Source organism: Bufo gargarizans, chromosome 11, assembly GCF_014858855.1.
Source record: "Bufo gargarizans isolate SCDJY-AF-19 chromosome 11, ASM1485885v1, whole genome shotgun sequence".
Taxonomy (NCBI): Eukaryota; Metazoa; Chordata; class Amphibia; order Anura; family Bufonidae; genus Bufo; species Bufo gargarizans.
The window spans coordinates 94,709,375-94,721,929 of record NC_058090.1 but is presented as its reverse complement, the minus strand read 5'-3'; the positions used below and the strand labels follow the sequence as shown (position 1 = coordinate 94,721,929).

At 46.7% G+C, this 12,555-nt stretch overlaps 1 long non-coding RNA gene across 5 annotated transcripts in view; it reads right to left on the bottom strand.

The window, feature by feature from the left end:
* Positions 1-847: 847 nt before the first annotated feature.
* LOC122922173 overlaps positions 848-12,555 on the bottom strand; it is a 50,543-nt gene continuing 38,835 nt past the window's right edge. For all 5 annotated transcript variants that reach the window (XR_006387101.1, XR_006387103.1, XR_006387100.1 and 2 more), the window contains one exon: positions 848-1,450. This is a non-coding gene — a long non-coding RNA (uncharacterized LOC122922173). The remainder of the gene's footprint in view (positions 1,451-12,555) is intronic.

Genomic DNA, 12,555 nt, shown 5'->3' with positions numbered 1-12,555 from the left:
AGTTAGCGCTGGTGACTGGCTAATGCTGGGATCCTTGGTTCAAATCTGATCACAGGTCACAATTGTGTGTCTTCCCTACACTTGATTGTGAGTGGTGACTGTGTAATATGGTGCTGAGCAAAAATAAACTGGATTTGAACCAACAACCCCAGTTCTGCAGGATCCAAGTGTAAGCCACCAAGCCACCATGTTACCTAACACACAAAGCCATTTTTTTTTAAACCCTATGGGGGTGTTGGAAACATGAAAAATGCTCAGTCATGTCATTGCCCACCTCCTAGTAGGTGCTTGCGTTGGGCAGCATGGTGGCTCAGTGGTGAGTACTGCTGTCTTAGACTGGTGAGGTCCTTGGTTCAAATCCCAGCAAGGGTGATGATGAGTGGTGGACACTGTGTGTGTGAGTGTTGATGATGAGTAGAGAGATTGTGTTATGAGTATGTTGCTTGTAGGTGAGAAAAAGAATTGTTTGTGGGACAGATTTCTGTATGAAGAAAGTGCCATGTTTGACTGTAAGTGGTGAATACTGGGTGTGTAGTTAAAAAAAACATTTTTGTACTTTTAAAAAATATATATTAGTTGTATTGCATGGTGGTCTCCACTCAGGGAGACCACCATTAATTGTATTTGCATAGCACAAAGAATACTTCCATTCATCTCTTACCACTAAGCTGCATCTTTCAGGAGAACACAGAACCTCCATCAGATAACAGCATTGGGTGGATTTGAACCAGGGAGCCTCACAACTGAAAGACACCTGTGCTGACCACTGAGCCACCACGCAGCTCAGTACTAGCAAGTCCGAGGAGGTGAATGATGACATGTACCAGCAACAGAAGAAAGAGGAGAAGACCCATTAGCCTAGTACCCCAAGGTTATGACCATATACTGCGCTGTCTATAAGAAGGACAGCAGGAGCACACTATCAGTGCTGTCTTTATTACAGGCACGATAGCCCTGAATACACGTACAGCAGGCTTCATCACAGGCGGTAAAAGGCCAATGTCTATTACCAGCGGCAATAAACAGTAGGTGAACCCTTTGGAAGGATCATCTCACCACCCCTAACCTGTGATGGAGCAGCAGCCTATTCCCCCCGACTCCAACAAGAACACATGCATGGTGGGCTGAACTGAGCCTGCAGGTGTAGCGGACAGATGGGAGTAACGGCTGTGGTGAGCAGAGTAGTAGAAGTGAGGGAGAAGATGTCCTCTTCACCACAATGTCACTTTACATGCTCTTCAGGGACTGTGGAAAGCAGGGTGACAAGTCTTATTGGCAGCCTTTAGTAGTCAGTATCTTCTGGGACTGGGAACCGATAGGACCTGGATGGTCTGACGACATGCAGCATCTTCAAGGAAGGGTTTATTATTCTCCACACTTGTATACGTCATTCATCATCTGGTAGCTGCACCCAGAGGAACCTTGGGCTGTATCCCCTTTTCCAAATACTCTGTGTAGGAGACAACAATACTTCAGAAAAAGATGGATACTAGAAGCAGACTTAGACCTCCCCCCACTGTAAAGTACAGGAATACCTATCGTCATCACCATATAAAAGTATGAGGAGCAGAAAAAGGAGCTGGATAAAGAACCGCTTATTCCTCAAAATGGTGGAGTACTGTCACGGACAAATAGTGCAAGCCACAGTGTACCCTAGGGTTTACACCGGCAATAATAATAATACTGGAGGCACTCATATTACTGGGGGGCTCTAATGCGGGAATTATTCATTCTGGGGGGCAATAATGGAGGCATTAATAATACTGGAGGGCACCAATGGGGGCATTATTCTTACTGGGGGGTACTAATGGTGGCATTAATATTACAGGGGAAACTTATGGGGGCATTATTAATTCTGGGGGGCACTAATGGAGGCATTAATAATACTGGAGGGCACCAATAGGGGCATTATTCTTACTGGGGGGTACTAATGGTGGCATTAATATTACTGGGGAAACTTATGGGGGCATTATTAATTCTGGGGGGCACTAATGGAGGCATTAATAATACTGGACGGCACCAATAGGGGCATTATTCTTACTGGGGGGTACTAATGGTGGCATTAATATTACTGGGGAAACTTATGGGGGCATTATTAATTCTGGGGGGCACTAATGGAGGCATCAATATTACTGTGGGGGCTCCAATGTGGGAATTATTAATTCTGGGGGGCACTAATGGAGGCATTAATATTACTGGGGGGCACTAATGCAGGAATTATTAATTCTGGGGGGCACTAATGGAGGCATTAATAAAACTGGGGGGCACTAATGGAGGGGTGACTTTGAGAATTGGGCTTGGGTCTCGGATCTTTTCAGACCCTAGCAATGCCCCTGGGTGACACAATGGCAGGCAGGCAGGCAGCCACAGTGGCAAAAGGGGGCACCGCCAGCAAGGCCAGATCTATGAATCACCCTTAGCCAGAGGAATGTGAAAATTCTCCCATATCCAGACTTGGTTCATTTGGACTAAAATTATGTTTTGGACACTGGCTGAGGACAACTTCTAAAAACCCTCTCCAAGATGACACTGCAGGCTGGGAAAGAAAGAAGACAGAGAGCATACTGGGCCAGTTTGGGCCACTGTTCTAGTTTGCCTGCCCATAGGCCCATGGAGTCAGGGAACATGGTCTGCACCAGAGACAGGCCAGAGTCTCTTGCCTCTGCTTGGTGTGGCACATGAAAGAACTTTCCAATAGTGTTGAAGAGACTCAACTTCTGCTGCTCGTGGCAACGGGAAGAGGGTGACTCTGCGCGGGGCGGAGAGAGGCCTCCTTCTCTGACACACTGCCGGCAGGCGTCTGCTCGGTAAAAGCTGCGTACACAGTGTTTCCTGGTAATAACGTAATTTGTCTTCCCTTTCAGAGGGAGAAAAATATTCCCCCATTTTGCTTCAACAGGGAGGGTCTTCTAAAAGCATGGCTACCCAGTAATCATCAGACTGCTTGATGTCAATGAAGCGCCTGTCAAGTGAGCATACAGGTCACCATTCTAGTCATTGTGCCCAAGAAGCCAGTTCTTTCTGGCTTCACCCCCCACTGAGACAGATTGGTGTCCTGGCCAGTGGCATCATCCTCGTCCTCTTGCTCCTCCACCTCCGACTCAGCGTTTCAGATGAGCTGCCACTGCCTGACCTCCTGATTGTCCAGGACGATCAGCTCCGACACAGTGTGGCAACACTTGACCTGATACATGTGGTAGGAAGGAGGGGTAGTGCGAGCGCCCCTGTGCCCTGCAGCTGTTGAGGATGAGAATGTGGCTATGGAGGAGGAGGCAGATGCCGGTTGTGGGAGCCAGGCCAGCACAGTCGTGGTTCAGGGCTCTAGAAAAGCTGGATGACTACCTCCGGATTGTAGAAAATCTGGGTCACAACCCCTGTGACATCACAGGACCACCATACTGGTGGTCATCCATCTTTTCCAGGAACAGATATCACTAAAAATAGAAATGGGCATACCCTGAAAGGAGAACATTTTGATTTTAGGGGGAACGTTTCTAATTTCTGGTTATAATCTCCCTTTCGGGGTGTCAAGTGCAGCCATTTTGTATTATCCAGTATTAGGATTTAGCGAGGGCAGCCATTCTGTTTTCAGAATTAAAGGGTAGGTTGGTATTTGGTGAGCTGCACGTGAACCTGTTCAGAAATCAAGTGCAAAAATTCCCTAATATGCCACTATAATCTGTCCCTATAACCGCCACACAGTGCCAGTCAGACCTATATGGTGCTATGAAACAAAGAAATGTATCCAAACAGCAGTGCCATAGAGGCGTAGCTAAATTAATAAATACCCTTATTGGCACCACCCCTGGCACATGACCACCTGCAGTCCCCCAACAGTACAGTAATAAAAGTGCCATAAATACTCTGGTAACAATACCATACAGAACCAGACCCATGTAAATAACAGTATAATACGGTGGAACACATAGCCAGGTGACACTACCAGCGCAATACAGTGCCAAGTGTGCCCCGATAACACAGATACACCCATCCACATCACAGTACCTTACAGGATCATGTCACGGAATAATGCTGCCATACAGTGCACAGTGCCATACAATCCCACAAAAAAAATCCAAAAAAACATACAGTGAACAGTACATTCTTAAGTATAAATAATACCTAAATTGTAATAAATGTGCAAATGTACCCAGTAAACCATAGGAGTAACGCAGCACCTACTGAACATTGAGCCATATGATATCATAGAAAAATAACTTTATTAATTCATATCACAAATATTAAACAATATCTCACTCATAATTAAAAAGATGAGGTGTAGCAGGAGAAAGGGCGGCATCACAGGTTAGCATAAGCACAAAAAATATAGGAAAAAGCAATGTAATAATGAAGGACGGTATTATCATGACGTCACAGCATGCAGCACAGAACCGATGCCACATGAATATAATGTCAGCACATAAAGCAGTACAATCTCCGCTGCTCACGTGTCCTCGTGCCAAAAACCACCAGAGCACAGCCAAACACCACAGTAAAGGCTCCTATCTGTAGGCACTACCTCCCCAACGTGCGTTTTGGCGTACCTTTATCTGACCCCCATATAACACAGCCTCATAGAATCATGTCGCTAAATAATGCTGCCATACAGTGCCACATGATGCTAAAAATGACAAACAATACTTCCATATAATGCCTAATAACAGTGCCACAAAGTATCACATGTTCCAGTAATACTGCCCTATAGCACCTAAAACCCCACCAGAGAGTACCCAAATCAGCAACCAACTTACACCCATCAGAAGCCCCACCATACTGACACAGCTGATTCTGGGGTAAAGTGAGGCAGATGGAGACCCCTAGATGATGGAAACCCCAGGGGCCATTGCGCCTCCCATAGTCCAGTCCCGGAAAGAGCTCCATATTTCACCAGCACAAGGAGATCTTCGTAGACAAGGTGTCTGGTAAAGGAAATACAATATTCTCTTCGCCCGGTTAGAACCAAGGGGGCTCGCAGCTTTCTGGAGGGGGCAGAAGTCATGAAATCAATTCCTTTACTGAACAAAAATGATGGTATTTCAGCTCAATTTAATACGGCCGATGAGTAACCTTCTGTCCAAGTTCTCGTTTCCCCTGCAAAAATTGGGGGGAAAATTGCGATCAGTAAATAATTCTGTGATGTCATCATAAGTGACCCCACCCCCTCACATACAAGATGAGATACAGCCTCTAGCCTAGATACAAAAAGAGAAACGGCCTCTAGCCTGGATACAAGATGAGATACGGCCTCTAGCCTAGATACAAAAAGAGATACGGCCTCTAGCCTGGATACAAGATGAGATACGGCCTCTGGCCTGGATACAAGATGAGATACGGCCTCTAGTCTGGATACAAGATGAGATGCGGCCTCTAGCCTGGATACAAGATGAGATACAGCCTCTAGCCTGGACACAAGATGAGATACGGCCTCTAGCCTGGATACAAGATGAGATACGGCCTCTAGCCTGGATACAAGATGAGATACGGTCTCTAGCCTGGACACAAGATGAGATACAGCCTCTAGCCTGGATACACGATGAGATACAGCCTCTAGCCTGGATACAAGATGAGATACGGCCTCTAGCCTGGATACAAGATAAGATACTGCCTCTAGCCTGGATACAAGATGAGATACGGCCTCTAGCCTGCATACAAGATGAGATACGGCCTCTAGCCTGGATACAAGATGAGATACGGCCTCTAGCATGAATACAAGATGAGATACGGCCTCTAGCATGAATACAAGATGAGATACGGCCTCTAGCATGAATACAAGATGAGATACGGCCTCTAGCCCGGATACAAGATGAGATGCAGCCTTTGGCCTGGATACAAGATGAGATACAGCCTCTAGTCTCGATACAAGATGAGATACGGCCTCTAGTCTCGATACAAGATGAGATACCGCCTCTAGCCTGGATACAAGATGAGATACCGCCTCTAGCCTGGATACAAGATGAGATACGTCCTCTAGCTTGGATACAAGATGAGATATTGTCTCTAGCTTTGATACAAGATGAAATACGGCCTCTAGCCTGGATACAAGATAAGATACGGCCTCTAGCCTGGATACAAGATGAGATACAGCCTTTAGCCTGCATACAAGATGAGATACAGCCTCTAGCATGGATACAAGATGTAATATATCCTCTAGTCTGGATACAAGATGAGATACAGCCTCTAGCCTAGATACAAAAAGAGAAACGGCCTCTAGCCTGGATACAAGATGAGATACAGCCTTTAGCCTGCATACAAGAGGAGATACAGCCTCTAGTCTGGATACAAGATAAGATACAGCCTTTAGCCTGGATACAAGATGAGATACGGCCTCTAGCATGAATACAAGATGAGATACGGCCTCTAGTCTCGATACAAGATGAGATACGGCCTCTAGTCTCGATACAAGATGAGATACGGCCTCTAGTCTCGATACAAGATGAGATACGGCCTCTAGCATGAATACAAGATGAGATACGGCCTCTAGCATGAATACAAGATGAGATACGGCCTCTAGCCCGGATACAAGATGAGATGCAGCCTTTGGCCTGGATACAAGATGAGATACAGCCTCTAGTCTCGATACAAGATGAGATACGGCCTCTAGTCTCGATACAAGATGAGATACGGCCTCTAGCCTGGATACAAGATGAGATACCGCCTCTAGCCTGGATACAAGATGAGATACGGCCTCTAGCCTGGATACAAGATGAGATACGGCCTCTAGCCTGGATACAAGATGAGATACGGTCTCTAACCTGGATACAAGATTAGATACGGCCTCTAGCCCGGATACAAGATGAGATATGGCCTCTAGCCCGGATACAAGATGAGATACAGCCTCTAGTCTTGATACAAGATGAGATACGGCCTCTAGTCTGGATACAAGATGAGATACAGCCTCTAGCCCGGATACAAGATGAGATACAGCCTCTAGTCTCGATACAAGATGAGATACGGCCTCTAGCCTGGATACAAGATGAGGTACGGCCTCTAGCCTGGATACAAGATGCGATACCGCCTCTAGCATGGATACAAGATGAGATACGGTTGGGCATGGAGGCATACAGGTTCTGTATAGTATCCTGCAGCACATTTGCCCACAGATGTTACAGCTGGGTCTATAGATTCTGCACACTAGTAGGTTGCTGAAGCTGGCGTTCCAGCTGGTCCCATAAATGCTGGATTGGTGATAAATCTGGTGACCAAGCAGCCAAGAAAGTGTTGTAATCTGGAGGAGACATTCCTGAGAAACCCTTTTTGTGTATGGGGTAAGCATTGTCCTGCTGAAAAAGGCCAGCTGAAATCCCTGCCATGAGAGGAGCAGATGTGGCGGCAGGACCACATATCACTGAGCTGTTAGTGTCCCTCGTATCATTACTAGGAGGGACCAGTCAGGGTTTGTCCGCTGTCCCCCAGTGGGTAGACGCAATTATTACATGGAAGGTTAGTCATTACAGTGCCTTCAATAAAGTACATTACGCAGCAGACAGTTGTGCTTCAGGTCACCTTAATTCATAGGTTTGGTGTGTTCAGCGCCCTCGCTGCGCTCTGATGTACGGGGGGTCTGTGATCTGTCTGCATTTTCAGCTGTCCTGACAGCATAGGCGTGCGCACGGGGTGTGCCGGGTGTGCCTGGGCACACCCTAATCACACCTCCGTGCTCAGCCTCCTGCACTGCCACTTGAGCCCCGGCTGTCCCGCACAGCCGCAATGATATCTTCTTCAGACTGCTCTCATGCTCCGTGTCCCAGCGGCTGGCTGCGTAACGTCACTCACTCCGACGTCACGCGCCTGCTCCGCCTGCTTCATTAATAAAGTGGGAGGAGCAGGCGCGTGCGGCGTGACGGAGCGACGTCACGTTACGCTGCCGCCTGCCCAGTGCCCAGTGATTGTGGAATACTAGCTGGAGTCTCCCAGTAAGTAGTTTATTACAACACTAAGTTTACAATACTTTGCTTGCATAAGACCCCGGCGGCCTCCACCCCCTGTTGGGGGTCACTGTCAGGGAGGAGGGAGGGGGGAGGGGGGAGGGGGAGGGGGGAGGGGGAGGGGGAGGGGGGGGGGGAATCTGTGGATAATGACACATATATAGCACAAGATGCTGCTATATATATGTGTCATCCACAGATCCCCCCTGCCCCACATAACAGTGTCATCCACATACCACAGACCCCCCTGCATCTGTGTCAGATTCCACACAGATACCCCCATAACAGTGCCTTCCACAAGTATTTTCTTAATAGACTGTTAAGGGGATATCTGTGGTCTGTGGATGACACTGTTATGGGGGCATCTGTGTGGAATATCACACTGTTATGGGGGATCTGTGGATGACACTGTTATGGGGGGGATCTGTGGATGACACTGTTATGGGGGGATCTGTGGATGACAGTGCCATCCACCGATATCCCCTTAACAGTGCGTCATCCACAGATGCCCCCATAACCGTGCGTCATCCACAGATGCCCCCATAACAGTGCGTCATCCACAGATGCCCCCATAACCGTGCGTCATCCACAGATGCCCCATAACAGTGCGTCATCCACAGATGCCCCCACAACAGTGCGTCATCCACAGATGCCCCCAATAAAAGTGTCATCCAGAGATCCCACATGATAGTTTCATCCACTGATGGCCATAACAGTGCGTTATCCACAGATGCCCATAACAGTGCATCATCCGCAGATGTCCCCATAACAGTGTGTTATCCGCAGATCCCCCATAACAGTGTGTCATCTGCAGATCCCCCATAACAGTGTGTCATCCGCAGATCCCCCATAACAGTGTGTCATCCGCAGGTCCCCCATAACAGTGTGTCATCCACAGGTCCCCCATAACAGTGTGTCATCCACAGGTCCCCCATAACAGTGTGTCATCCACAGGTCCCCCATAACAGTGTGTCATTCACAGATACCCCATAACAGTGTGTCATCCACAGATCCCTCATAACAGTGTGTCATTCACAGATCCCCCATAACAGTGTGTCATTCACAGATCCCCCATAACAGTGTGTCATCCACAGGTCCCCCATAACAGTGTGTCATTCACAGATACCCCATAACAGTGTGTCATCCACAGATCCCCCATAACAGTGTGTCCTCCACAGATCCCCCATAACAGTGTGTCATTCACAGATCCCCATAACAGTGTGTCATCCACAGATCCCCCATAACAGTGTGTCCTCCACAGATCCCCCATAACAGTGTGTCATTCACAGATCCCCATAACAGTGTGTCATCCACAGATCCCCCATAACAGTGTGTCATTCACAGATCCCCATAACAGTGTGTCATTCACAGATCCCCCATAACAGTGTGTCATTCACAGATCCCCCATAACAGTGTGTCATCCACAGATCCCTCGTAACAGTGTGTCATCCACAAATCCCCCATAACATTGCACCTGCGCACTGAGGAGAGATAGAAAGGAGGGGAACGAATCTGTGGAAGCAAGCAGAGGATGGCGCAGCAGACGACTGAATAGCTTATTTTGTAAGTAAAAAGTTATTTTTTTTGTCTTTTATTATATTCTGGCTTTTGCTTAAAGGGACAGTAAACATATTTTTTTTTGTTTTGCTTTTAGCTATGTATGATGCTTTTTGATAAATAAATGTAGTGGTGCAATAATGTGGACCCCAGGCCTCTCTGATGTCCTGCAGGCTGGGCTGGCGCTGTGGCAGCATACGGTCAGTCAGGCAGCAGAAAGGCTCTGGGGCTGTCATTGTGCTCTGGAACTTTTCCCTTCACAGCCACTGCTATCTCTCTCTCGTACAGTGCAGACTCTGCAGGAGGCATCCCATTTGCTCTCCGTCCTAATAAAAGTCTATGTGCTTCAAAACGGATTATGCAAGATGGAAAAAAAAGTCCTGTCGACAGGATAACAGCATAACGGGACCCAGACGGATTGGTTATGCTTTCTCATAAACTTCTATTAGGACAGAGCAAAACGGAATGCCTCTTAAAGGTTTCCGTTTTGCATTCCACCTGGCCATTCCATTATATATTCCGTTTGAAACGGAACCTATAACGGAATGGCATAACGCAGATGTAAAGCCACCCTTAGGAATAGATTGTTTCTCAATACTCAAGCGTACTGAGGAAGAAAGGAAAACTCTTGAAAGCTTGTCTTTTAAGTAGTAGTCTAGTACAATAAAAATTGACACACTGTTGTGGAGGATCTGTGGATATAATATATATTTATATATATATATATATATATATATATATATACATACATACATACATACATACATACATACGCGCGTGTCGTGTGTGTTTGTGCTTTAGGGTGCACACCCTAATGTAATAGGCTGCGCACGCCTATGCCTGACAGATCAGCTACAGACGCCAGGTACAAGATAAAGGGAGCGACTTCTCAGTACATGGACAGAGGATCCGCAGACATTGGACGCCCTCTAACTTATGGCCTACCCTAGTGATAGACCTTTACTCCGTGAAGTGGCCATAATCAGGAGCTATCGCTGTCAGCCAAACAAGTGTATTTTAAAATGTATGGCCAGCTTTAAAATGAGAACACCGCTTTAAAGGGGTGGTTCATCCCCAGGGACCTTTCAGGCAGATACAACAGCATGGCCAGACCTGAGGAGGACATCAGACTTACCTGATCATATCCGCTGCTGCGGGTCACTGCGATAAACGACTGCTCATGCATCATGGAGCACCTCACTACTCCGATGCCAGGCCTTCAAACCTTGTGCATGCACAGCGAAGACCTCACAGCACTGGTCCCTGCTCTGAGAACTAGACTGCACATGCGTCCATGGTAATGCCGCCGGCACATGCGTCAGATTTCGAGGCCAGGCATCAAATCAGTGAGGATTCCTAGCCCTGTCAATCTCACTGCTAGAGGTGGAGGTGAAGTGGTGCTTCAAGGAGCTGGGCCAGAACCTCTGTGCTCCAAGTACCTCATCTACATAGAACTGAAAACAAAAACCGTGATGAACCCTACCAGGCAATATGCCTGGTTTAATTGGGTTGATCATGGTGACAGATGCTCTTTAATGGGTTATTACCCACAGGTGGCAGCTGAGGGACAGTTGTCTTCTTTCTGGAGTTAATTTTCACACATTTCCCAAGGAGCATTGCCTGTAAGGCTCCCTGCACAAATTTGGGTAATCCGTAAGGAGAACCAGTACCCAATGAGCACACAACTAACATGATAGGATGGTGAACAGATGGATGCTTGGATTAGCTGCGGCCCTCCAGAAGGAGCTCGTGATTTAGGGACATCTATATTACAAGCTAGTAGCAGGACAAGCAGACTGAGATTGTAGACCAGCCATCGAGCTACACGTTTACCAAGAGTTTCCATCAGTCATCAACTCAACAATGGAACAGCATGCACCGAGCTCCCTATTTGCATAGACTGCATCCGTTTTTGCGGTCTGCAAATCGCAGTTCCGCAATATACCGATGCGGTCCGTGTGCCATCTACATTTTATTTGCGGCCCAATTGTGTTCAATAGTTCCGTGGTCTGCGTTTTGTGGATGCAGAAAGCACGTGGATGGTTTGTGTGCTTTCCACTTCTGCACGTTCATTCCACGAAGAGATACTTGCCGCCCCAAGCCCACTTTTTTTAGACTTGGCGTGAGCGGGGAAAAAGTCGCAGATTGCAGCTCAAATAACCAATCAGCGCCAGAAATATGCCTAACATAGGAGTGTCTCTGGATAGTAAATGACCCCCTATTTGCGTACATACCTTGGTCACTGCTATGGAGTTTACCAATCATTGTGTGTCTACTGTGTGATGCCAAAGTCAGAGATCAGGTTTCTCAATGGAATCTCTTAGAGGGTAAGTGACAAACTATCTACTCGTCTGAATGCACCATCACTAATGGTGATCGTCACAATCTGAACCCTAACGACTCGTGCGGTAGAGACTGACTGCACTGAAACCGCTCGTTTAACTCGTGTAAAATCATTTATGCAAAAAAATAATGATCAATAGTCACTATCGAATGGATGGAATGTAAAGGTACACCGTGTACTCGATTGGCCATATAATGTAAGAGCTGGGGCGAGTTCCGTAAATCATTGCTGTCCGAATACGGGGAACGATCCTTGATTAAGCAGTTCCATGCAAACAAATTAATAGACAATAGACTCTGCATGAAAGTGCTGTTCGGTCATCTGTGTAATTAGGGAAATGTGATTGTGTCGTTTATCACCTAAACGATTATCTACTCATCTAAATCCGCCATTAGTCAGGAAGAAGGATGCTACTTTCCACACCCATTCCCCCACTGAGAAGCCGAATACCATTACCATATGTAACCAGCATACTATAATATTACCACCTACATAGGTATGATAACACTGCCCTCTATAGAAAGGCACAAAAATGTATTATACTGATGAATGTACAAGACCATAACTACTATAATACTGCCTCCTATGTACAGGAATATAACTACTATAATACTGCCTCCTATGTACAAGAATATAACTACTATAATACTGCCTCCTATGTACAAGAATATAACTACTATAATACTGCTCCTATGTACAAGAATATAACTACTATAATACTGCCTCCTA